The sequence below is a fragment of the Pagrus major genome, chromosome 7, assembly GCF_040436345.1.
Source record: "Pagrus major chromosome 7, Pma_NU_1.0".
In the NCBI taxonomy this organism is placed as follows: Eukaryota; Metazoa; Chordata; class Actinopteri; order Spariformes; family Sparidae; genus Pagrus; species Pagrus major.
This window is the reverse complement of record NC_133221.1, coordinates 10,763,447-10,788,042: the sequence shown is the minus strand read 5'-3', so window position 1 is coordinate 10,788,042 and position 24,596 is coordinate 10,763,447. Positions and strand designations below refer to the sequence as shown.

General features: G+C 43.6%; 1 protein-coding gene across 2 annotated transcripts in view; it reads left to right on the top strand.

Moving 5' to 3' along the window:
* The window catches only part of fgd (faciogenital dysplasia), a 60,733-nt gene that overhangs the window by 1,894 nt on the left and 34,243 nt on the right, over positions 1 to 24,596 (top strand). The window contains exon 1 of one of the 2 annotated variants that reach the window (XM_073470493.1): positions 16,963 to 17,147. The exons of the other annotated variant lie outside the window; for it this stretch is intronic. The gene's annotated coding sequence lies outside the window, so the exon portion shown is untranslated. Of the gene's footprint in view, positions 1 to 16,962; positions 17,148 to 24,596 lie in introns of those variants that run through there. 2 annotated transcript variants of the gene reach the window in all.

The window sequence follows — 24,596 nt, the reverse complement described above, 5'->3', positions numbered from 1 at the left end:
ATGTAAACATCTCCCCTCTGTGTTAGATAAACACAGAGCACAGGAGTTAGGGAGGAGGATGGTGAGAATATAATCTGCCCAGCTCCCCTTGTTCCCACTTTTCTTTTTCTTTTTTGCAACTCAGATCAGATGACCCTTCTGTTGCTCCCCCGCACTTTAATGAACTTGCATTTGTCAGTTTGCCTGTGATGTGTTGAGGAGAGAAACACGCTGCTAACATCTTTCTGAAGACTTGATTCCAGTCATCCAGGTGGCGCGACGTCTGGAGAAAGTTGAGTTTCGTTTCGGATTATCCTGCTTAACTGAAATGTGAAATTTACACAAAAAACACAGTAGCATGAAAATAATGATGGAATGTTTTGAACTCCTTGGAAGTCGTCTCCCTTTCCATATGAGAAGTAAATGTGGTGGTGATGGCAGACACACATTTTCCACTTGCTGTATATTCCCTCTGTTATTATCAGTGCGAGCTCTTTTAGCCTCCTGATTATTTTCAGACATTAGCTCAGGGGCTCAGTAATTCAGCAAAGGTGCTGCGTCCCAGCTTTAAACCTCTGGAACAATTTCTTTGGTTAACAACAACCAGGCACAGTGGCTGCACAGAGTCACATTGAGGTCTCATTGGTTTGATACTATCGCCTGTGCAGGGACAAGAACTTGCTCAGTGGCACTCAGGAACATGGAACTGGTTCAGTTACTGATTGCGCACCTAATTTAGAAATGCAATTATCTCGTCCTGGCCTGTCCTCATACAGGTCACCATGGTTTGAGAGGTGGATGTGTGGCTTGGCCCCCATTTGGCGGCGCCTCGGCTTGCTCAGTCTGTGACATTTGGTCTGTTCTGTACACGCACTTTCATTTTTTTCTGTGCTTAAAGAACTTTTTTCCCTAACCCTTACCTGAATCGAGGGGTCTAAAGACAGACGATGTAGCTACAGCTTGTGAAGTCTGAGGCTATGTGATTTGTGATCATATCTAACTAAGACTTGACGTGACTTGTCTTGACTTGACTTAGCCAAAACCTAGCATGTTGTCCTTGAGTGGGCGTCTCGTATTCCACAGGTTGTTGTGCATTGTGCCCCGTTAATGACGCATCCTTGATTGCGATGGTTCAGCTCCTAAACTGATGGAAACGTGCACTGGTTCGTTAGACAGCACCAGGGATCAAATCATCTTGAATGGAAACTGTGCAAGAGCCAGAACTTTTTCAGTTCAAAATAGGACATAAGTGCATCTGGCAACCTGCACGTATGTTCATAATCTGATATTGCTGGCTTGGTGTTTCCTGTAACTTCATAATTAATGTCGTTCCAGGGCCATCATTGAAACCAACCAGTCATGTTTTTACATGCATCTACAGTAGTGGTCCGGACTGGGAGCTCAGAGCAATGGAGGAGTGTTGGTGTTGTCATTTTTCATATCTGTTTGCATACAGGAACAAATAAGATTCAACACATTCATTAGTCTGATGTAGAGGTGCTTGTAGGTGTATCTGTTAGCTTTGGACAGAGCAAGGCTAGCTGTTTCCCCCCTGCTTCCAGTCTTAATGCTGAAAAAGGCTAATCGTGTCTTGACTCCAGCTCCATACTGAGTGTCACCCTCTGTCAGTGTCTCAAGCAGCAGAGTCATAGTCCTCACCATACAATGGATTAAGTGTTTCCAAATGACCCCAATTATACCTTTGGCAATTCTGTACTGGAGTTTAATGTTGCGCATCAGCTGACACACTGATAGTTATAAAATAGGTGATAAGCTAAAATTGGCTGATAGTATCAAGATTTGGTTGAGCTCGAGCCTTTATCACTGGAGGAATCAGCCTTACCACTAGTGTCAGTCGGCGGGTATCACTTAACACAGTGTTAAGCACGCAAACACACAACCTACTGTTGTCTTTGGTGTTTAACTCCTCAAGGTGACCAACCGCCCAGTCACCCAACGACTCAGCGTATTCCCGAAAGCATAAATCTCCAACATCCCCTGAGTTTCTCTCCTCCTCCATCTCCCTGTCTCATTCTGTTTGTATGTGTGTGTGAGACGCCATGAGTCAGTTCCAGGCCCATTCAGAAGCTTCAGGCTCGTTCCCTGCCTGCCTGCCTGCCTGCCTGCCTGCCTGAGTGTCACATTGATTTTCCTAATGGTGGTCATGTGTGGGTCCTGCTGTTGCAAAGGCTTCAGCTAAGAAGGCGCTGCAGTTGGTGTGCATGTGTGTGCATGTGTAGAAAAACAGGCCTGTGATGTGACTGACCCCTTTTCTGACAGGCAAGTTTTTCTTTTTTTCTTCCTGCGCTGCACGTCTCATCTTTTAGTCTCTGCTCGAGCTTTTGAATAGGCTGCAAATGTCAGTCATCATGTCAGGTTGTTAGTGTGAAATGACGTACAAGTCTACCTTAGCAGGAGATGAGATAGGTCCTTATTAGGTTTGCTGGTTTAACATGAGGCTGATGTAGCACAGCATAAAGCATACATACAGTAGGATGATGACTTTAGGAGGATTTAAAAACATTAAAACTTCACCGACCGGGATTAGAAACTGGAAACTTGTTTTGATGCACTTCCTACTTCTATAGCACAGTGAATTGCATTGACACTCCTGTTCAACAGGTTTTTGAGTCATATGCAGCCACACTTTTGCACAAGGTGTGTTTTGAATTGTGTTGTGGAATTGTTACATCAATACACTACTACAGTATTGGCTAATATTAGTAATTAAAAATAGTGTCATCACACTGTCGGCACATTTCACCACACCTAATTGTTTTGGAAATAGCCTGTATGACAGAGGTTCATTACCTGTGTCATCACTATGACCATACCAAAACTTAAACTCAGCTCAACTTGTTTTTTTTTTTTGTTTTTTTCTTCTCTTAATTGACATGCTTCCTCAAATATCGCCGCAACGAAGGCTCGCCTTTACACCACCTTTGTTGTCATTTGATATAGCGTGGAAGTTGTGGAACCAACCCCCCGGTTTCCACCTGTTATTCTAAAAATGTCTCCGCCAACTGTTTGTAATGACATGGCTGTTCTTCAGGCGTTAGGACAGATAGGACAGACAGGATGACAGCGACTTTTCCACCTATAAATTCGGTATGTTTTTTGTCCTCACATAAGATGCCGGAAACAGTCGGCCCTTGGTTGCCGCCACTTCTCTGATGTTGGTTTGGTGTGTTCTGACCCCACTGCTGGAAACTTCTGCACTAAGATGATACGAGTTCTTTGTTCAGTTATTTTCATTGCACAAGACTGAAAATAAAACTGAAAGACTACAGTTAGTAGAAACCTTATCTCTACTTTAACCGTAGTCACAGTTGGGTGGCCTTGTTAAAGTGTTTGAATCTCTGTGAGGCAACAAACAAGTTGGTGCATAAAAGAAATGACTCATCCTTCAGCGGAAGCTTACTTTTAGCGCCTTTGACGGAACTGTCAAGTTTTTTTTAATGCTGAGCCGAAGTGTGCAGGGAGGTGGTGGTGGTGCTAACAAATTATAAGAGATGGGTAGAAACAGGACTGACCTCATAACCACATGAGTAGATCACACCGACACTCAGCAGCTATGATAGCACTCCTTATGAGCTTAATACTGTCTGGTATTAGGATGTTTCTGTTCAGAGTAGCAGTCCTTCCTGCACAATATGTTTATACTGGAGGTCTCTTGGCTTATAGTGGGGTCTGGCTGACACACACACACACACGCATAGACACACACACACACACACACACGCATAGACACACACACAGAAGGCGGAAGTGACCTAGTTTTCCTAAATGGTACCAACTGTTGAGGCCTTCTAGAAATGGACAGAATTACTTGGTGTCACCCAATAAAGGACTGGTATGTTAGATGTTGAACATAACCCCAAATAGACTAAATTAATATCATCCCGGTCATGTAGATAGAGAAAGTTTTATGTAAGCCAGATGCTTGTCTGGAAAACTTTTCAGCTTCTGAGAGCGGGGCTCGTCGAGGATCATTGACTAACTGTCGAGGTCTAAAAAAAAGAAAAATCACCAAATTCGCCGTGAGATCCGATAAAGAGATCAGTCAGAGAGTTCTTTCACACCCTACAAGTCTCTGTTTGTTTCTCAGTCGCGGGACGGGGAAGGTCAGTTCCTCCACAGTCCTTCTGTGTCTGTCTATATCTGTGTCTCTTCTCCAGTCTGCTGTCTGTCTGGATTGGACCTACCCTGATGAGGGGGATTTTCCTGGGAAAGTCATATGGAAAGAAAAAAAAAAAAACTGAGCCTTAATAGTAAAAGCATGTTCCATTCTATTTCTCTCCCTTTGTGTGTGTGTGTGTGTGTATGTGCATTTTATGAGTGGAGCTCCTTTTCTTGCACACTGAAGGCATTGTGTTTTTCCTCTCTGGTCATCAGAAGAGCAGGCTCTCTGGAATCAGGGCTTCCTGTACACACTGGGGTAAGGCAGGGGGATCTGGAAAGAGGAGGGGCAGGGAGGAAGAGGGAGATAGAGCCAGGTGGAGGTCACCTCTAGGTTAGACGGCTGTGCTGGTTCACAGCTTTTAAAGTGTAATTTGTAAGAAATGGCCAGAATTTGAAAGGTAGCTCCTAAACTGTAGGGGGCAGCATAACCGCTTACTGCTACTTAGTGTAGTCTGATGCTGTAGCTAGGTTTAGCTATTAGCAAGTAGCTCTTTAGCCAGTGAGCTAAGTGGCCCTATTAGCTGACGGAAGTCTGCCTGGACCTCAAGAAGATGGGGGGAGTCACCACAGTCAACAAGGCTCAGTCACTAGACTGGGACTGATCGCAGCCTCTTAGACAGACAGATGCCAGTTTGAAGACGGGGGATACAGTATGGAGGTGATTTACAGCGGCTTTGATCAGGACTATGACTCCGGGGACAAGAACACATGGCAGGCACGGGAACAGGAGAGGCATTTATTTTCAGCAGCAGGCAAGAACGGCGTTTAAAGTCGAAATTTTTCATATTTTACTCAGTTAATGGAGGTTTATTTCGACTTACCCAGAGGTGATTGTGGAAAGACAAACCAAAACCACGTTTGTGACTTTAATTTTGTTGGTGTCTAGTTTGAATGATGTGAATATGAGGCAATTAAACTCATGTTAGTTCAGTAATATTGAGAATAAATGTTGGCAGTGTGCGTTCCTGCAAGCCAGACAGATATGTTGCAAATTTACTTTAGTTTGAATTTTCTATTTTATGTTGTGACGACAGTGTGCTTATGTTCTGGTTAGATTTAGGCACAAAAAACACTTGGTTATGGTTATGAGGAGAGCATGTTTTGGCTTAAAATATCTGTTTTGGTCAAACACAACAATACAAATACGGCTGGAAATTGTCCCGGAGTCTCCTTAAAAATATGCCATGGTGTCATGCTTACTGATGTTGAAAGGCTGTGGCCCCACCGCAACAATATCCAGTGGTTTCACACTTACAAATGTTGAAACACACCACCCACCCACCACCATCCCCTCCACCTCCCGATATGACTGTCAGGGTATAAACGTGTAATGTGAACATGATGTGACACGTTGCAAAATATTAAAATTATTATTATTATTATTATTATTATTATTATTATTATTATTATTATTAAGTGTATAGTAAGATTCAAGCTTTATTATTTATTGTCTTCTTGGCAGAAATTGGCTTCCATAGATTTCTCTGTGGTATAAAAGTCTCCCAGAAATGCAGCCAAGCTTGTTTTTTCCCCCACAAGGTTACTTTATTTATGTGGCATTCTGTTTATGAGCAGGATCCACGGTTGTACTTTCAAGGACACTCGTGAGATTTGAGAGTCTGCTGTTGGAAAATGTTCAGCATTAATAAGCCGAACACGTGTGAGGTTGTTCATCCAAGACACCCTGTAACAAACCGGCAACTATAGATTTGAAAACAGTTTCCGCATGCAGCTGCGTTTCCTCGTGCCGATGATGTTACTTTGACAATGAAATCAATTACCCATCTCAAATCTCCATGAGTTGACCACTCATGTACCACTGTGAAATGACACCGGCGGCTGCCTGGAAGGACGGAAATCAATCTAAAACCTGGCTATTATTGTACGCTGTGGAAGACGGTCGGCACTAATGTGAACTACATTTGCAAAATCATGCATGCTCCCGTTTGACTTTTCATCCTGGATATGTTTCAGCTCCCTCCCCGCTCTGCTTATCGCCACAGACACTCACCGACACTCACATTCACTCACCTGATGGAGCCATAAACCATGTTGTAAATGTCTTCCTAGTCTGGCTGATTGCAGCCAACAAAAGCAGCCTGTGTTGAATTCTCCACAGTCTCTCCCCTGGGTGCCCTCCCGCGTCTCCACCCCCCCTTTGCTCTGGCCTTCTGTTGTCATTAACCATTGTCTGTCATTCTCTCCCTTTCCTCCTCCTTTCCTTTCAACCTGTATGTGTTTGTAACAGAAGAAATCCCACAGAGATAGATTTTCCTTCTGAATCCTAACCTCTGCGTCTTTTTTTAAAAACTTAAAAACACACGCAGAGTCAGTTCTTGTCGGTCAGCAGGAAACTCTTCCTCGCTCTATTCTCCTCAGCTCTTTTCCTCACCACCAGTCTTAGCCTGACACAGATTAGCTCCTTTTCAAACGGCACAGCTGTTTGAACACTCATTCATGAGGCATCGCCAGAGAGTGAAAGTTGCTTTGTTCGCAGCCTTTCTGTATTGTACGCATGCATTTTATGGTCGCCATTCGACAGTGCCTCACTGCTGTCCCCCCGAGTGAGCCTGAGTTAACATATGGCAGCACCACTGTAATTTGGTGTTTTGATGAGGAGACGCTGCTGTCAGTGGAAAAAGTTTTGTGTTATGATTTACTGCAGATTTATCGACCATGACTAAACTTTCAGCATTTTTACATAATCATAAAATGCTGACATGTTTTAAAAAAAAAAAAAAAAAAGCGGAAGAAACAGATTTCCTCTGTTTTTTATTCCCACTGTCACACATGGTGATTTTGGAGTCGCTGCTGCTCTGCTGCGTGTGCAACAGTTATTCTACCACTAGATGGCACTGTTGTGTTATTTAGTTTCTCTGTTGCACCAAGCAGCTGACAGGAGAGACAGGAGATTATGATCTTTTCTTTGGTATGGGTTTGAGCAAATAATCCCACCAGAAGTCCTGCAGGAGTGCAGTTTACCATTCTGAGGGTTGCAAAATAAATCTGAGGCATTGTTAGATGATTACGGGATAGTAATGCATGAAAACTTCCTGCCGCAGCAGTAGATTCTGTTTGTTTTCCCTGTCAACAAAACTCGGCTTTGTTCCTGTAAGGTACCCGATGATTTAACCGCTTCATCCCATACAAATACTCACAAGAACAAAGAACAGGAAAACCAATTGCAAGGAGATGTTGCCAAAATAGTTAGGAACTAGGCATGTGGGAATATGAGAGTTTCATGTCACCAATTCATGATATTTGATCATCAGCAAAATAAACAAACTGGAATCACTTATCCTTACATTTTGTTTAGAAACAAACATTTTTACTGCATCAAAGATAGGACACGTCTTTTTTAGTCAAATACAATCCAAAATAAGGTAATCATAAATCTAATCTCATGATCATAAGTCTAGAATCTGTAATAGTTCATAGTATTTGAACTTATATTTGTGGGGGACACAATGGGCAAGCTGTGCGTTTAACCGTAGTTTGGGATTTTTTGAATAACTGGAAAGATGCAGGCTCGTTCTCGTGGCGTTTCACGATAAATGAAGAAGTCAACATACAGTAGGACTGTATGTTATCACTCTACATCTTCATGTCACTGATAATTGAAATTGACCAACTTGTCCTGAGTGTCTCTATACCAATTGGATTTGGCTGATATTAGCCTATCACAGATGTATCGGCGTATATGTTTTCGATATCAACCAATATGAAAACATTTTGGTTTTAAAGAACACAGTGCAGAAAATGATGCTTAGGGTCATTTATAATTATTAAAGTGAAGTTTACTGTTCACCGATGTCATTTTAGGCAAAAAATATTGTCAAACTGTAAAATATCCAGCCTCCATCACATATTTTTGCGGGATCACTGCAAAAGATGCGTGTATATCGGCCTTTGACACCCTATTAAAGGTATCAGCATCAGCTCCAAACCTCCATATCAGTCAGGCTCTACCTCTTTCATACCCAATATTCTTAAAGGTCTTTGAAAACAGCTGCTGAAGACTAATTGTTTTTCTCTTTAAGTTTTCAGTGCTCAGGTCACCATTAGCACCCTCTGTGCTGACTTACCGCCTCACTCTCTCTGCACAGATCCGGAGCTCGGCGGCAGAGCTGCTCTCATTCTGGTTGACATCGAGGTGTTTCACACTGAAGGTCACCCTGGCAGCAGCGGGCTGACTCCTCTCCTTTCTCCTATTATAGCCTGCACTACCTGTCAGCCATTTATCATGCTATATACTGCTCTGCCTCTGTAATGACTTTGTGAAACAAGATAGCACCATTCACAGGAGCGAGATCTGGCCTTACCGCCTTAATGGCTTTACAGAAAACAACACAGTGAGATGACTTGCACTTTTCAGCATTAGTTGAGAGTCTCCGCTTACTGATAAGATGCGTCACCTGGATCCTCCTTTTGTTTTAAACAGTCACCCTGGGATTTGATCTTACGAGCCTCAATGGCCACTGCACCACCTTGCCCTCTCCCAACATGCCTTGCAGCAGCCACAGTTCTCATCACAGGACAGTCATAACACCCTGCGCCTAATGAGGAGATGAGAGCTACATCCACACAGATGGATCCTGTTCCTGTGGCCCGCTGTGGATTATCTTCCTCAAACAATCATTGCAGGCTTTCAGCGTTTTTTTTTTTTTTCTCTCATCGAGGCCCTGATTCACTAACAAGCACTTCATTAGATTTACATCGATCCTGAAAGGTCAAAATGTAATAAAACAACACACTGCCTCAGGCTGCTTGGCATCTGTGTTTTAGTGCATGCACGTGTGTGTGTGTGTCTCTGTGTCTGTGTGTGTCTGTGTGTGTGTGTGTGTGTGTGTGTGCATGCAAGCGTGTCAGCTGAATCCCTGAAATTCGCTCTCTGTCCGCTGCTTTACACGCCGGGAGCTAAATTGCTCCTTACAAAAACATCATTGAAATATGAAATGCATTTACAGTTGGTTGTTAAACTGCCATCAATCACTGCGCAGCTCCTCAAAGTTGAATGATGAGTCTCATTAAGCGAGGACACACACACACATATGCTGGCCTTCTGCGCCATGCCTCCGCCGCTATGTCTGTTTGTATTCAGCGAGCGATAAACAAAAACAAAACGGCTAGACACGCGTCATCCTCCTCTGATCGATTTGACAGCTGCGAGAGTGTGCCAGCAATACACTTATAGGTGCAGCACTCATAACCACAACTAGCTTCTTCAACCTTATTACAATAAGTAGCTTGTGGGCTTGCTTCTGTGAATGACACTCAGTAAAGGATTGCATCATTGTTGTATCCTTTCCAGTGAGAGAAATATGAGTGGAGTGCAGCTCTCAGTTTCAGTGTTTGTGATAGCTGAGCTGTCTGAGGTATGAATGTGTTGACTCATTCACAACTGGAGGCTTTGGATGTTTCGCATTCTGCCTTCGCTCTCACTGTTTATCTAGTTTTTGTTATGTTTAAAGTCCCACTTCAGTCAAAAATGTGTTTTTCTTCTTGTCCCATCAGCTGAACACTGTGTAGAGTGATGTATGTGCAGAGCTGTTTTCACATTCACTGCTCACTCTTCTCTGTGCCCAATGGAAATCGGATTTTTGGAGGTCGGGCCTACAAGCATAATTTGTGACATCACAAATTGCTTGGAGGCCAACCCTTGTCCAGTCTTACATTGAAGGAGGAGACATCTTGTGTCCAGCAGTTGCACTTGTGAAATGAAAACTATTTGATTACTCATATGATCTGAAATTTCTAACGAGGGTGAAGGAGTGGGTGCAATTTGTAAAATATGGCCAGAATTTTAATTTAAAGCATTCAAAAAATGAGCTATCACTATCAACAGAGTGTGAAGAAGCAACAGTGTTGACGTTATGTCAAAGATGTCTGCATGTACTGTGTTGCAGAGATGTCTATTGAAGTTAGCATGCTAACCAGCTAGCCTCTGACTGTCCTGTCTTGTGATACCACTTTGTACCACAAGAGGCGACAGTCTAATAACCCTCGTAGTTTCAGTTGGGGGATGTAAAAACGTAAATTAAAATGAAATAAACTCACAACATGTCGAGGAAGGAGATATTTTTACACCTATTTTCTTAACTTAACAGAACAATACAACCATACACAGCATCTGAATTCAAATTTCTCTCTTTTACTAAACTAGACTAGTTTAACTTCCTTGTTAACTCATTGAAAAATACCCTTCATTCCAACTGGACATGAACAAAATAAACAATCTTTGTTTGTCTTTCTACAATCACTTCTGGTTTGGTTGAAGATGAGAAAATATCCCGGCTCTACACGCCATTTTTTGCCCAATGCCGACGCCCAACTCTGTAGGTTCTTTGCAGTTTTAGCCTCACCTGTCCCCGCCTGCCGCGTCTTCTTGTTTGCGGAGTCTTAGTCCTTATCGGAGTCTCTGTCAATCACCTCCATACTGAATCCTTCGTCTTCAATCTGGCATCTGTCGTTCTCAGAGGCTGTGTTCAGTCCCAGTCTGGTAACCAGGTTTGACAGTCTGCTGTCGGCTAATAGTGCCACTTAGCTCCACGGCTAACTGAGCTAATTGCTAATGGCAGCTGGTCGCGACAGCCAAAAATAGCTACAGCAACTAGTAGCAAATCCAGTTCAGTGAGCATCAGTAATCGGTTATGCTTCCCCCTTTGATTTTGGAGTGACCTTTGAATTCCGCCCATTTCTAACAAATTACACCTTTAATACATGTGTGGGGATCTTTGCATTATGAACATGCAACTACAACCACCCCTTAAAGGTGACTGTAGAGTGAAAGTTGTTGATGATGATGATGATACACTTAGATAGTACATGTTGCAGTATTTTACGTGGATTAATTCATTATCAGTTGTGTCTTGAACTCATTCAAACAGATATCATTGTTGAACAGTTTCTATACATTTCCCCGCAGAGGAAGCTCTGCTAGTAAACACATCGAGAGTTAAATGATGTCTGTTCGGCGAAGCGTTGATCATTTTTCACACTGCTCTTTTGGGTGTGCTTAACTTGCCAATGTGTGATCCATCATGTCACATCGCTGCTGGTGACAAATACCCTGGTGTGTATCCCTCGCTAGAGACATTACCAGCAGACACACACACGCAGACCTTCGTCATCCATCACCTGCTAACCCCCGCACACCTTTTCTTTCTTAATCATGAATCCGTGCTTGTAATTTCATCTGCGGGTGTTCTGCATCGAAGATAAAAAGGAGACAAATAAAGTGTAAAGGATGTGTAGTGTGAAGGTTGAGTGCTTATATGCAGAGGCGGGAGTTATTTGTGAGCTTCCTCTGGCTGAATCTAGCCGCACTGCATCACCCGCGCTCCACTTCTTTGACCCCACATGTACACTCATATTTTCATTTCATTTTGTGCCAACTTTCTCCTCATTTGAACTATTTATTTTTACCCTCTGTGCTTCTCTTTCTATCTCCGCTGCCGCACAGTAATCTCTACTGAGCCGTGCATAATCACAGGCCATCTGGGCGCTGTAGGGAAAGATGAGCCTGCAGCTCATCAGATGACCAAACCCACTGTGGGTGGACACACACTCACGTGCTCACGCTCACACACACATATATATATACACACAAAGTCACACCTTTAATAGTTACAAACTGTCACAGGGATGTTCACTTTCATCACACCTTTCACGACCACGTTCCAAGGACATAAACAGCATCCAAGCGAAGAAGCACGTCGTAACACAGCGGCGATGAACGGTATCACATTTGAAAACCTATCACACCACTCTCACACCACTTAATGATGTTCGACAAGGAGAATATTGCACTCCTAAACCGGTTAAGCACAACCGAGCGGAAACACATTTTTGTTAGCTTGATCTCCAAAACCAGCAAAACCATGACAAAGAAAACATGATTGTCATTTTGCACGCTCCAGTCAGTCTTTGCTTTGCACTGAACACAATAATCTGACCTCCACACAGGGATCCAATTAAAAGAAAAACATGTCTGCTGTATTTATTTTCTCCTGTTTTTTATTATAGCTCTACTGTCTCCTCGGAGGGGCTGATTAAGATCATTACTGAACTGCTGACAGCTGGTTCTTTCTAAAACATTCCCCTCTGGTTTGATAGATGAAGCAATATGAAAAACAGATTATACAATAAAGATGTCTGAGATCCTTGTAATTATATTCTAATGATTCTACTGAGTTTTGAAACGCAGCACATCAGCAAAGCTACTCCCTACGAGCATGTAATGAATTAAAACAAAGAGGAAGTTTGAACATTTATGCCACTCGAACACACACAGTATCAAAGCTGTTTGTCCTTAAGTAGTCGTAGTGATGGTTGTTTGTCGTTTAGAAATGTGCACATGCCTTGTTTGGAGCATTGGACAGACGGAGGAAGGACAAATAAAGAATATGACATAGTAAAGGCGTTTACAGTAAGCTTACCTAGTCTGTTGGAGGCCTGATTTTGGGCATTGTCATGGCTCACAAAACTGACATCCAACTGTAGGAAGGTAGTCTCATCTCGAAGTGGACAGTCTGCAGATAAACTCAATACCCAATGTGTTATTTAGTTATGTTATGTTATGTTATGTTATGTTATGTTATGTTATGTTATAAAGCCCTTGTTTTTGTCTGGTGGGAGCTGGGAGGGGTGACATTCAAGTGATACAACATGGCCGATATGAAATCAGCATATTTTGTACGTGCAGGATTTGTATTTGTTTTTACACATGGTACCTAAAGAGGAATGGAGTATTTTTTCTTTTCACTAGTATTGTTTTAAATGTTGAAATTCTGGTATCCTGACAACCTTAGTATATGTACAGTTATTAAATATACAGTTATTCCGTCAAAAAAATCTCAATCTTAGAGAAAAAGGGGGGGAAAATGCTGCATCAATTTGTATTAAGAAGAATTTTCCTCTCAGACACTCTCTCTGCAGCTCCTCGACTTTGTTTTGCTCTTAAAGGACAAAGTGTCTCATTTTCTCCTCCCCAGCTTTATCGTCTCTCCTTTTTGCTTTCTGCTCTGCTCCCACCATCTCCTCCATGCCCCTGGGCCAGGTACCCTCACACAGCATGGGACTGGTGTAGAAATACCATTTCCAGATCTCACCACCAGCAGCCAGTGCTGCTCTAACAGAGCGGGATAGCAGGTCTAGTGCATCGTTTTTCTGTCGGGGGTAACATGGATACACGGATTATGCCAGGCTGTAGCCTCTTTGTAATTCAGATAAGACCTCTCTCTACTTCAGCAGATAGGTTTAAATATTAATAATGAATTAAAAGATTCTCCTCTGGGTGAAATATTAATGACTTCTTCTTCTTAAAAGAGAGGCGTCGACTCCTGAGAGACGGAGGATGGCAGCCTGCTTGTTAGAGTAATTCAAAACATCTCTTTGATTTTTAGCTGTTTGAGGAGTTAAGGTATGGGTGGCTGTCAGGGGCAATATTTAAGCGGGCTGATATTTGGGAATGACCATTAAAGATGCTTTTATTGAAGGACGAAAGAGGAATACCAATTCAATCTGACACCTAAGAACACCTGTCTTCATTCATAACTATCATCTAACCTTACTTCCTTCTGAAAGCTCTAATTGATCCCTCTATTGAATCCTTGAGAGTGCAGTTCCCCTCTGAGAAAGCTGATCCGCGGGCTTAGTGAGTCAACATGAATGTGTGTCAGTAAGAGAGGAAGACCCCAGCTGCCTTAACCGTGTCCTTCCTCGACCTCTGTCTTCTGCCGAGGTTCGTCTGGATGTTGTGTCTCGCTGGCACGACGGGACCTTCAGAAGACGTGCGAATGTAAACCTTATTCATTTTCCCAGCTTAGGCTTGTGTGTGTGTGTGTGTGTGTGTGTGTGTGTGTGTGTGTGTGTGTGTGTGTGTGTGTGTGTGTGCGTGCGTGTCAGCCCGGCCGCTAGTGTGTGGATTTATTCATAGGCTTGCATGCACGCCCGTGTTGTCTTTCTGTGTGAGGGCTTTTTGGAAAAATCCCAGAGTTGGGTCAACATGCTGTGGAATGTGAATTGTCTCCATGACAACAGCCCAGTGTCCTCCTTCCGGCTTTCATCCGCAGGGTGCATGCAGAGGCAGCCGAAGCGAGTGTGCCGTGGCATCGGCCTGCTGATTGATCTGAGTTATTTAAGAAAGAAAAGACTTATTTATTTATGCAGATTTCTGTACCGAGTCCCCTCTGACTCTAACTGGGCTAAGTCCACGGTGTCTCCACAGTTGAAGTCAAATTTAGCACAGTCCTCTTTGAAATCTAGTTGACAGAACTTTGGCAGGCGTTCAAACGGCGTCGATGGCAGCGTTTTGCATATTGTTGACAGCATTGTCGTGTATGTGTGTATCTTGGATGATGAGCCGTGGCGTAATATGCTTCAATTACTGGACAAAAGAAGAAGGGTAAACAGACACAAGATGTCTTGGCTATGTCTTGTCATCTGACCTTATTGTTTGCCCAAAATGGGAAAAATGGCGAAAAGACACACAATATTTCAGGTTAAAAATGAGGCAGTGAGTCTTATTTTCCATCCCTTTGTTAACTGTCTGAGTTACACATGGATGGAAGGGACTGTGTGTGTGTGTTTGTGTGTGTCTGTGTGACTGTGTGTGTTGATCCCACCGGACAGATGTGTGACAGATGCCCTCCTTAGGTCAGCAGAGCGAGGAAGATTTAGACGAGTGTTAGTCGTCAATACTGCAGTGGGTTTGTGTGCGACGGGGACGGAGAATAATCACACCAAGTTTTCTTCCGTGTGGACAGATGGAAAGAGATCATCGTTGTAATTAGTGAGAGTGGTGAAGGGTGACAGAAGGGCAGGGGAGCTGTGCCAGCGTGGTACATTTCCTCCATCCTCTAGTCGCTGTCAGTGAACGCATCTCCATCTCAGTGGGCTTATTCCAGGAAATCAGAGTCTTCCAGTTGCCCCCTCTTCAAGCAGCGATACCCGCCTTACATAAGCTAAAAACGAGCTAACAAGATGGCGAGAGGTTCGACATTCCTCTCTAACCCACAGCTCACATTCCTCGCTTTAGTGTAAAGAGGGGGCACGAGCACCATGCCTCATTAGATAACCCACAAAAGGCTCGGCTCTATTCTTATTTGAAATTGGTTTTTTCCCCCTTATTTGGATCGCCCTGCGGGGCAGCAGCAGCACAGATTCTCTATCTCGTCCTTTCCCCCATGTGAGAATATTTCACCTCGGCGTGTCTGCCGGGTTGAGCAGCCAGTGGAGAGCAGCACCTGTTTCCCCCCCGTCCAGCGTGATGCATAATTCACTGTGTTGAGAATTTCAATCAGTTCGGCAAGAGGTGCCCGGCCATAAGCTCCTGGAGATGTTGTTATTGTCGATGCTTCGAGAGGATCAATCAGGGCCCGTTTTTTAACCCACTCCCAGCCACTCTCAACGTGATTTTAAAGCTCTTGCGTTTCCTGAATCTAAATCGAACACAGCCACCCATCCCCCCCCCTTTACATTCTCCCTGTCTTCCGCCGCTCTCCTCACACCCAGCTTTAAAGCCCCGTTTCCTTTTGGAGCTGGGGATATTCTCGCAGTGTTTCCATGGTTATCGGTGGCATTCGTCTCTGGGTTCAGAGCCGGTGTCGGGAAATGTCACCCCGTCTTTCAGGCCGATGTCACTCGAACTATTGAGGGAAGGGGGGGGGGACACCAGGAGATATGGGAGAAGGGGAGGGGGGGGTTGTTGTAATTATATGTGCATATGAAGAGGGTTGTAGCAGCTTGGGCGCGTCATCCTGGCAGCTTTTGTGATCCACATGTCTGTGGGGGGAAGTGGCACAGAGACACGGATGTACTCCACAGAGACTCGTGTTAAAGTGGCTCCCCGAGGGATACAAAAACATTAATTATTTACACATCAGAAATACAAATTATTTTTAGGGAGGAACTGCCAATGAAATGATCAGTCGATTGACACAAAAAATCAACAGTAGCTTTTTTGGAGGGTGTAATCTTTTCTCAGTCATTCACACATCAAAAATCCAAATTATTTACAGGAAAGAACACAGAAAAACTATCAGCAATAATCCTGAGTTTCAGCCTCTTAAATGTGTGAGTGTTTCCTGTCTTTCTGTCTTTAACATGATCATACACGAATCAGTCAGTTTGCTGGAACTATGATGAGCACTGTTTGCTAATTTCTAGACTCAACATGACAAACATTAGCTGCATGCTTCAAAAAGACCAATGAACTTAGTAGCGTACGGTGTTTCTGAAGAATTTCCTCCGAACCGGTCCCTCCCCTCAAACTCACTCATATCCTCACACACACTCATGCAACAACTGCGCAGGCACACTCACTGATACTCACACACACTTCCCCCATCTTTCATTCAGCCACTTCTTTCCCTCTCTCCCTCCTCCACTCTTCTCTCTCTCTCACTTAACTCTCCCCTCCCTCTCCATCTCCCGTTTTTTTCCTCCCTCCCTCCCTCCCCCCCATAGCGGGCCGTCATTAGTTTCCATGGTGACAGTTGGGCGGCATTATTGCCGGCTGAGAACTGCTCCTGGGCTCCTTTCAGAGCGGCGGCGGCGGAGGCATTGTTTAGTCCGCTGCTCTGAATGGTGCAGGGATCAGGACGGGGAGAGAGAGCGCAGGACAGGAGGAGCCCTCTTTTTTTTTGGGGCAGGGACAGTGCGTTTGTAGAGGGTGAGGGGAGGAGGAAAGAGGAGGCGGGGGAGGAGGAGGAGGAACGAGGAGGAGGAGGAGAGAGAGAGAAGCAGCGTGGTGGTGGTGAGAGAGAGAGTCGATGAGGGAGCAGGAGTAGTAGCAGTAGCAGACTCGTGCCGTCTCCCTGAGAGTGCTACTAAAAAAACATCCAGGCTCCTCAGACAGCCTGCTGGACTAGATCGGACTCTGCTTTTTCTGGGCGCTTATGTTTGATGGAAGGATCTACTGAGATTTCAAACAGAGGGTGAGGACAGAAAACACCGAAAGGCAGATGGCAAACTGAGTTGAGCCGGTGAGTTAATAACGCATCATCGTCTCTAAATCCTAGATTTCTATCTGGGAATGAACATGAACATGTGGACTGCGAAGATGTCCTCTGCCTTTGCTTTATTTTAGTTTGTGTACGAGTGTGTGTAGCAGGTGCTGCTGCCTCACAAAATGCATGTGTTTTCCTACAAACCAAACCTCTGTCTGGGTTATGTTTGGGTGTGTGGGCTCGCAGCTGTCTGCTGAATGTGGGCTAATTCTCGCTTCCCTCTGAAATATAAATGCCAGGCTGCATGTTTTATTGAGGACGTACATCAGGGGCAATTTTCTGCTGCCTTGATTCCCGGATTCCCTGCAGTGTTTTTTCAGGGAATTTGTGAGTGGGACAGCGTATGTGCGCTTTTGGTTCTAGTTTGTTTGGTTTTTCCTCTTTCATCTGTACTACAGTGCGTAATTAGGAATGAGAGCTGAGCCCTCTGGCTTCTTGAACAAGTGATGTGTGGTGAGTAATGTAGTGAGAGGCGAACAGTGCCAATGTTTTTTCAGTTCATTGCCCCCTGTGCTGTCTCTCCGGTGAAACAACACTCGTGCACACTGTTTTCCTGCGACTATTTTACGACTTTAAAATCGATAAATGCTCACTAAAGGAGCGGCCGATGTGGTGTTTACTGTAACCGACACGGTGACGACCACTTCGAGCTCAATGATGTCATTACGAGGCTGCATGACCTCAATGTCGATTGAAGATTTAAAAGCACTTAACCCATCACGCAGACACTTCTGTGTTTTATCAGCGCTGGTATGTTCATGTTTGTATTCAGTGTCTTGGCGCACTATAATTTAGCTGACTAGGGAGCTGTCTTAAGGAGCGGGGAGTCTGAGTGTTTCCATGACGACCGGCAGCAGCTGTATGAGCCGAGCTGAGTGTGTGGCAGACACAGTGGCATTGCCTAGAGACTGCGAGACTCTAATCAACGACCTTTTGACCCAGATCAATGCGATGGTGCTGAGCCAAGCAGCCACAGGGTCTGGCTGACACATATATACTGTAGTACGACGCCGGTGCCGTGCAGCTGCACAGCTGCTTACATTTCCTGGATCATCGCAGGCTTCACTGGCGTCAGAGCGGTCTGATCCTCTTGGATTGGTGGGTGTATTAGTGTGTACAGCCTTCTCACATATCAACATAATCATGACCATTAGATGGATTTATTTTAAGTGTAATTAAAGTCTGACCTCCAAGCTGAAAGTATCAAGAATCAAGAAAATCCAAGCCTCTGCTGGTAGTGGGTGCCTTAATCTTGGTGTCCTTGAAGTGGGGTAGTTTTACGTGTACAGAGGATGGACATCATCAGAGAACTACCACATGAAAAGGACTGAGAACAAAGGAAAATACATTGTGAACAGCTCATACTGGCTTTAGCAGGGTCTTACAACCATTAGCTTTTACCACTTAAAGCATGCCTAATTGTCAGAGCTCAAATTACTGATGCTGTGCTGCAACAGATGCATCGTTCTTTAATTTTCTAAAGGCAGACAGTCTTTAAACAGGAAAATGGTGGTCAACATTGAAAAATGGACTGAATCAGCACCTCTGCGACACACTCTCAACACACACACTTCATCGGGAGCTGTCAGTCAAGCCATAAACACTATAAGCTGGTATTTATGTTCAGGCTGCCATATAGAGACCGCCTGTACTCAAGGTCGGCACACAAAGACTCACACAGTAACCTCGTGTGAAAGGCAAAATCTAAGAACCCCTGGGCAGTGGAAAAAGTAGTGAGTCATGTTTCACCCTTTTTCCTCCGTCTGGACAGGTTTAGTTTTAGAAAGAAAAAAAAAAGCCAAAGGAAAGGATGTGTTTAACCCACAGTGTCCACAAGTATTTAATACACGGGTGGGTCTGCAGCTGGGAGGGTTACATCTGTCTTAGAAAACTACATGAAGCTGCTGTGAATGTATTTCCATTATTTTGTCCACCCCCTGTAAATATAAACTCATCAACCTCATGCTAGTGGTTTTCTCTTCATTTCTTGGTTGAATCAAGAAGAAGGAAGTTCTTTATATCAGTCAGCGATGATGGAGAACTTGCGGTGGTAATGCAAACAGAAATACACACACACACACATGCAGATACCACGTTTAATAGTCACCCCGATTAGTGTACTCCACCACCCTGGTAATTATACCCACAGCTTCCTCTTTACCCAGGGCACCTGGGGTCTTCCTCCACTTAGAGCCGGCGATGGCGTTTCCGGTAGTGTTGGCATGATAATTGTAGTACTCAGCGAAAAAAACAAATGTCAAGTGATTAGATAATGATGGATCAGCACGCCGCTGTCTTAACCGGAAGAGACGGCGTTTGTTTTATGTGTCTTATCTCGCGGCCGTCTAAATGCAGCACAGTTCCTGTCTGAGTTTTTACGCTTTCAGTTTGAACTTTCGATTACATTCTTCAGGTTGGACGGGCAAAAGTGTTTTTGTGTTTCCTCGCGTCTCTGCGTGCATGTGCCTGTGTGTGTGTGTCCTTTTACTTCTCCATTCAGTCTGAGCAGGCAGTCAGAAAGTGTTAAGAGCTCTCTTATCTCCACTGAAGCATGTGTGTTGTCTTTGTAAGAGACTTTGGCACCAGACGGGAGGAAGAGAAAAAATCTCACGCAAACGCGCACGTTCACAACAACACCAACTCCTCTCTGACTAATATCTAACTTTTTTTTTTTTACTTCTGACCTCCTTCAGTAAGAGAGGCCGCTTGCTTCTAATTGTAGCTCCCCCGTTTTTAAAACCTCACTTCAAAAGCTTACAAGGTTTCAGTGTTAATGCTGGAGCTGTCTTTGTAGTTGTGTCCTACTGCTCCAGAGAGGATGAGGGATGGTTTCCAGAAGCCAGTAACAAGATATTTAATGAATGTCTGCTGCAGGGCATAGTGTGACTGCATGTACACGTGTGCATGTGTTTTTTTATGTCTACGTGCTTGTTTGCATGCATCTTTTAACAGTTATTTTTTTAATACATATATAAATTGTCCTTTAGGGATGTTTGACTGGATAATCCCTTCCTGCCATATTCACTTCAGGGGAGAACTTTAATGTCTCCTCGTAAAGTAGGAAGTCAGTACCTGTGCGCACATGGAGCAGCTCGCTGTAACTAGGGAGCTACCATAAATGGTAAATTTCGGGACAGTAAGCTGTTCTTGGTGATCTCACAGCTTTTATAGTTCACAAAGCTTCACTGATGTTTCCTGACAGCAAAAATGTGAAAACCTGAAAATAGGGAGAGGAAGGAAACAAATGATCACGTATGCATGTTAATATGTTATAAGTTTTACTTACATCAGGTCAACTGGTGCTTCAGGAAATATATTAATTGTTCATCAGTGTGTCACATCACCCCAATTATGTTTAGAAATTGCTCTCGCCCGGGGCTGTTTCTATGCATCCCTGGTGATGCTGACCGATAGAAGCAGCAGCAACAACCGCAGTCCTGTAATCGCACCCTCCTTGATAATACCTCAGCCTCTGGAGCCCACCCTTGAGACACAAGCTGTTGCGGGTGACACAGGTGATGGATGACAGGTGGGCAGAGCTGCCTGCTGCAGGCGATTCTGCAGCTCATTTTATAGAGATTCAACAATGGCTCTGATTTAGCCGCCGGTCATGTGAAAGACGATATGACAGCCAGTTGTGAACGAAGTAGATGCTCGAACAAGTACAAGTGACATGACAAATACCGCATGTGCTGGTGTTGTAACGGTACTGGAATTTCTAACTTCGATAAAATATTGATATTTGATACCATGTTTGATACCACAGGGAAAATCTAACGCAACATTGAGGGCAGAAAGTTTTTATTTTTATTTAAAGATGAATATAACAAGGCTTTAACATGACAACAGATGTTAGCAGAGAACTGCAGAAAGACTGTTTAAACATCACGACAACATCACACTTTTTTTCCTTTAGATTAGGCTTCTAAAAATAGTGTGTTTGTCAATTCGCTGTTGGAGAGAAGAGAGAGTGAGAAAGCGAAGCTGGTACCGGTGTGTCAATAATGCAGAAAATGAGTTTTGACACTGTTTCGACCATTTAGAATCGACAAGTGTCAACACTAATTGACAACACTAATATGTACAAAGTTTGAGTTTTGAGTTGAGAAGCAAATTTTTTTCTATTTTGTCATTTCCTTTCAACCCAGAAGTACCTAATTTTGAAAGGATCATAATCGGATGTGACAGCTGGGTAAGGAAAACGGTATTGATGGTATCAAAATGTAACCTGGTGCTCATGGAGATGTATAATTCGGCAACACGATCAGCTTAATTAACGTTCATTTGTTTATTTGCAATGATTTCTTTTCATGTGTTAGGTTAGCAAGTTAACTCGCCATCTAACCAGCTAAGTCAACTATAATTTAACGGAGTTATACTTCATCTGAGTTGTAATTTATTTCCTTGTTTTGACTTTTTCCTCAAGAAAAAACTGTGCGAGATCATCATTCAAGGCTTACCTTTATTCTGCTGAGACGATTAACTATTAAAGAAACTGTAGCAAACAACAAAGACAAGAGTATTCATTATGAGATTAGATGGGTCAGTTTCTGACTTAACTCAAGAGAGATGACAGTGATTGATCAAACTCATTGCTCATTCGTGTTAATTGATCCGAAAAGCACAACACATGTTGAGGAAAAAACAAAACAACTCAGTTAAGAGAAAGCAAAAGATCAATCATAAAGTTTAACCTCATTTACTCTTGAGTTAACTGAGCTATAAAACTGTATATCGTGTTTTACTGTGAGTGAAACCTGAGTATGGGGTCTGAAGTTATGGGACAGCTACCTTTACTTTGAAAAACAAAGACAAGAAATCTGTACCCTTGGATCCAGAGCTGAGATCATTAGTCAGTTACCAAATTTGCAGAAAATTCTGTGTGCAAAAGTGCCAAACATTACCCTGTTCCAGTTTCTCAAATTTGAGATTTTCTTTGACTTCTGTGTTGGTAAAAGGAAAATCTTTTTCGTTTTGGAGATTTTGAAGAAGCCACCTCGATCTCTTTCTGATATCAATTAATGGATTCATCGAGAGGATAATGAGCAGATGAATCAAAATGAAGATATTTGTTGGTTGTCTTGTGTGTGCATGACTTGCATGTTATGAAAAACATAATGGATTGTAATGATGATTCCCAAAGGAGAAAATCTTTTATCTCTAAATGGATGTTGGCTCAGCTGGATTACAGCACAATCACTTTTCCAATGGTTTGATCTCTCCTCTTTAGTACATGTTCTGTGGCTCTGAAGACAGCTTGCATACAGCAGCAGTAGTAGGTTAGCATCTCTATTTCAGGTTTTGAGCAACGAGATACTATATTTGACTGTAAGTGTGTATGACGCTGGCCCTGGCTGTCTCCTGTGTGGGTACACTAACGTGGCTCAGAGCGATGCAGTGTGGTGCTGTTCGGGGAAATACTGGAGCCATTAGGGAGGAAATAGGAGCCTTTATTAGTCTGTCTAGTGTACACCTGGCTTCTATAACAGGCCGCTCCTTGTACACTGATTTGTGTGTGTGTGAGTTCATGGTCCTTGGTATGTCTTGGCTTGTTTCTCTTGTGTCTTAGCTAATTCTGCTCTCCGCAAACCTCAGTTTGAAACGGCTGAATGATTTCCATTCAATTTTAGGCTTATTTTAGGCTTCCCCCTAATTCCGGATTCTCAGTTTTCAAAGCTGACTGACTCATCGGGGAAACTGCAGCCTAGGAACGAAGTGTCAAACATGTTGTGCACAAGTTTAGACAGCCTGACAGGAGCTGCTTGCCTCAGATGCTCCTCGCTGGATGGAGAGCTCCCAATGCTGACGCTGCCGTTCAGGAGCCAAGTGACATTTCGAGAGTGATTCTGACGTCAAAGAAGACGCGTCGGTGTTGAGTGCACACTGACCTTTTTGTCTGTGTGTGTTGGTAAGAGTCCAGAGAAGCAGTGACAAAGGAGGTCCTCACCCACAGCCTTTCTTTTTCACCAACCCAGCCCTTTACATCTACTCACCCTTTCTGGACTGGACCAACCAGACTGGACTGAACTGGAGTGGAACGAGCAACATATTGACCTTTACTGGGCAGGGCTGTCCCGCTCTGGGACAGTTTGACTGTCAGCAGCCACGTAGACACTCCCCTCCACATGCTGACATCCATCCTGCCGGGAACAGATGCAGGGTGGTACCTCACCTAGTGCAACCACAGAGAGAACGGAGGCTCAGTCGGGGGCCACAGGACGGAATAAAGGATAGTTTGGATGAAAGTTAGTAAAAAAGTGAATGCATGTGGTGGAAAGGTGTGGAAGGAAGTAGTACTGAAAGAGCCATCACGCAACAAGCTGATTTCACTAGAAAATCGGATTCATGACTATGGTGGGGCGATGTCCACAGCGAAGCTAAGCTAAGAAAACAAAATTAACGGCACTAATGGAAGAAGCATTCGAACAGCAGACCAATGTATCCGAGCATCTTGGGTTCACCTAACTGAGCCGGTTTGTTAAGAGAATAATAAACAAGGCCCGGAGGCGTAACAGTGGAGCATTGAGCAGCAACAAACGTCCTTTCATTGTCTCTGAAGACCAAAAATCTATCAGTGTATCAATATATTGACACAATTTTTGGATAATCCCTAAAATCTGGTTATCAAACAGTTGAGACATGTTACAGAGCAGGATATTTAACAGTTTAACGTGAAACTTTATCAGTGCACTGAAACAGTAAACTTCACTGGGAATTAAATCGTTATAAATTACCCCAAGCAACTTTTTCTGCATTATAATCTCCATTAAATAAAACAGGTTTTGTATAACACCGTAAATGAAATACAACAAGACAATTAAACAAAATAATGAACTGTAATCAAACGAAATAGCCATAGATTGTTCGATAATTACAATAATTACCGTTGTAGCCCTCGACAAATACGTACACCCATAGAAAAATATACACATCACCGCAGTGATCATGTCCGCCCTCTAATTTTCCTCTCAGAGCAAAAACAACCCCATTTCCAGCAAACGCATACATGTGTCCACTGGAAAAGCTGGATGCAGTGGACACGCTCTACATACACCACTTCCTCCTGTTATTGTGTTGGCGGAGAGGCTGGCGTTTCCAGAGGTGTAATTGTGTGGCTGGCAGAGGTGTGATTTAGCTGCCTGTGAAATGTTCTCTCACTACGGGCTGCTTTTTATTTGGGAAAAGGAACGATTTGGTCAGTCGTTTTCTGGTAGCCGCTGAATGTTTTTGTGCAGTCGCAGTGGAACACTTTGCAGCACGCTGTAAAACGTTGGCAGATCACAGTGTAATGCTACCGTGTTGACATGAGTTAAGTTTCAAAGCAATTTTGCGGTCTGTACTGCGGATGGGGTTTTGTATACAGTTGAGCAACAGGGCCCGGCGACGCAACAATGTATGCATGTGCATGCGTCGTTGTGTGGAGGT